Source organism: Propithecus coquereli, unplaced genomic scaffold (genome assembly GCF_000956105.1).
Source record: "Propithecus coquereli isolate 6110/MARCELLA unplaced genomic scaffold, Pcoq_1.0 Scaffold97, whole genome shotgun sequence".
Taxonomy (NCBI): domain Eukaryota; kingdom Metazoa; phylum Chordata; class Mammalia; order Primates; family Indriidae; genus Propithecus; species Propithecus coquereli.
Genome location: NW_012156062.1, coordinates 3766392 through 3769557, shown reverse-complemented (window position 1 = coordinate 3769557; position 3166 = coordinate 3766392). Strand labels below are relative to the sequence as shown.

Genomic DNA, 3166 nt, shown 5'->3' with positions numbered 1-3166 from the left:
AGAAAATACTAGCAAACTGAATTCAACAGCACATAAAAAAGAATTCAACAGCACATAAAAAAAAAAAAAATCCACCATGATCAAGTGAGTTTTATTCCAGGGATGCAAGGATGGTTTAACATACACAAATCAATAAGCGTGATTCACCACATACAGAGAAACAAAAACAAAGACCACATGATTATTTCAATAGATACAGAAATAAGCATTCAATAAAATCCAGCACCCTTTCATGATAAAAACCCTCAACAAAGACAAAGAAAGAATATATCTTAAAAATATATCTCTTTCCTTTCGCTAGTGCGCCCAGAGCCATGAGTATGCTCAGGCTTCAGAAGAGGCTTGCCTCTAGTGTCCTCCGCTGTGGCAAAAAAAAAGTCTGGTTGGACCCCAACGAGACTAATGAAATCACCAACGCCAACTCCCGTCAGCAGATCCGGAAGCTGATCAAAGATGGGCTGATCATCCACAAGCCCGTGACTGTCCATTCTTGAGCTCGATGACGGAAAAACACCTTGGCCCGCCAGAAGGGCAGGCATATGGGCATAGGTAAGCGAAAGGGTACAGCCAATGCTCGAATGCCTGAGAAGGTAACCTGGATGCGGAGAATGAGGATTCTGCGCCAGCTACTGAAGAGATACCATGAGTCTAAGAAGATTGACCACCACATGTATCACAGCCTGTACCTGAAGGTGAAGGGGAATGTGTTCAAAAACAAGCGGATTCTCATGGAACACATCCACAAGCTGAAGGCAGACAAGGCCCGCAAGAAGCTCCTGGCTGACCAGGCTGAGGCCCGCAGATCTAAGACCGAGGAAGCACGCAAGCCCTGTGAAGAGCGCCTCCAGGCCAAGAAGGAGGAGATCATCAAGACTCTGTCCAAAGAGGAAGAGACCAAGAAGTAAAATTCCCCTCTCTTGTCTGTACATAGTGGCCAGGGTCATAATAGGTGAATCATTTGAATAAAACAAGCTTTGTCTGCTGAAAAAATATATATATATATAAATGCCATATATGACAAACCCACAACCAACATCTTGCTGAATGGGGAAAAGTTGAAAACATTCCCCCTAAGAACTGGAACGAGACAAATGTGCCCACTGTCACCACTTCTATTCAACATAGTATGGGAAGTCCTAGCCAGAACAATCAGGCAAGAGAAGGAAATAAGTGCATCCAAATCAGGAAAGAGGAGGTCACATTATTCCTGTGTGCTGGTAACATGATCTTGTATCTAGAAAACCCTCAATAGTCCACCAAAAAACTCCTGGAATTGATAAATAAATTCAGCAAAGTCTAAGGTTACAAAATCAATGTACACAAATCAGTAGCATTTCTATACACTAATAACTCTCAAGAAGAGAGTCAAATCAAGGGCTTAATACCATTCATGATAGCTACAAAGAAAATAAAATACCTAGGAATATACTTAACAAAGGATGTTAAAGATCTCTACGAGGAGAACTACAAAGCACTGATGAAAGAAATCACAGATGACACAAACAAATGGAAAAACATCCCCTGCTCATAGATTGGTAGAATCAACATAATTAAAATGTCCATTCTGCCCACAGTGTCTTAAAGATTCAATGCAATCCCCATCAAAATACCAGCATCATATTTCACAGATGTAGAAAAAAATAATCCTAAGCTTTATTTGGAACCAAATAAGAGCTTAAGTAGCCAAAGCAATCTTAAACAGAAAGAACAAATCTGGAGGCATCACATTACCTGACTTCAAAATTATACTACGTGAATATAGTAACCAAAACAGCATGGTACTGGTATAAAAGTAGAAACATAGACCAATGGAACAGAATAGAGAATCCAGAAGTAAAACCGTCTACCTACAACCAACTGATCTTCAACAAAGCAGATAACAACACACACTGGGGAAATGTAGCCCTATTCAATAAATGGTGCTGGGAAAATTGGATAGCCACATGCAGAATAATGAAACAGGACCCCTGTCTCTCACCGCATACAAAAATTAACTCAAGATGGACTAAAGACCTAAATACAAGGCATGAAACCATAAAAATTCTAGAAGAAAACATAGAAAAAGCTTTTAGATATTGGCCTAGGTAAAGAATTTATGGCTAAGACCCCAAAGGCAAATATAGCAACAACAAAAATAAATTAATGGGACTTAATTAAATTAAAAGGCTTCTGCATGGCAAAGTAAATAATCAACAGAGTGAATAGACAAGCTAAAGAATGGGAGAAAATATTCACAAACTATACATCCAACAAAAGACTGATATCCAGAATCTACAAAGAACTCAAATAAATCAGCAGGAAAAAAACAAACAACCCCATCAAAAAGTCGGCAAAAGACATGAATAGAAGTTTTTCAAAAAAAGGTAGACAATGGCCAAAAAACATATGAAAGAATGCTCAACATCGCTAATCATCAGGAAAATGCAAATTAAAACTATGAGATACCACCCTACCCTTATCAGAATGGCCATTATTAAAAAGTCAAAAAACAATAGATGCTGGTGTGGATAGAGAGAAAAAGTAACACTTATACACTGTTGGTAGGACTGCAAATTAGTACAACCTCTATGAAAAACAGTATGGAGATTTCTTAAAGAAATAAATATAGACTTACCATTTGACCCAGCCATACCACCAGTGGGTGTCTACCCAAAGGAAAAGAAGTCATTTTATCAAAAAGACACCTGTACTTGAATGTTTATTGCAGCAGAATTCACAATTACAAAGATGTGGAATCAACTTAAGTGCCCTGCAATTCATAACTGGATAAAGAAAATGTGATATACACAGACACACACACAAACACACACACACACACACACACACACACACACACACACACACCGTGGAGTACTACTCAGTCATAAAAAGGAATGAAATAATGTCATTTGCAGCAACTTGGATGGAACTGGAGACTATTATCCTAAGTGAAGTATCTCAGGAATGGAAAACCAAACACCATATATTCTCATTAATAAGTGGGAGCTAATAGATGGGTACACATGTCACAAAGTGATGTAAAGGACATAAGAAAGCAAGAAAGGAGAAGGCAGAAGGGTGGGTGTGATAAAAACTTACCTGTATGGTACGATGAACACTATTCTGGTGATGGGCACACCAAAAGCCCTGACTCAAGCACTATACAAGATATCCACACACACACACA

The 3166-nt window shown here is 38.7% G+C and overlaps 1 pseudogene across 1 annotated transcript; it reads left to right on the top strand.

The window, feature by feature from the left end:
* The first annotated feature begins 310 nt into the window (after positions 1–310).
* LOC105827121 lies at positions 311–976 on the top strand (annotated as a pseudogene). Its single transcript, XR_001138348.1, has one exon. The product of XR_001138348.1 is annotated as a 60S ribosomal protein L19 pseudogene (transcript).
* The last annotated feature ends 2190 nt before the right edge of the window (positions 977–3166 follow it).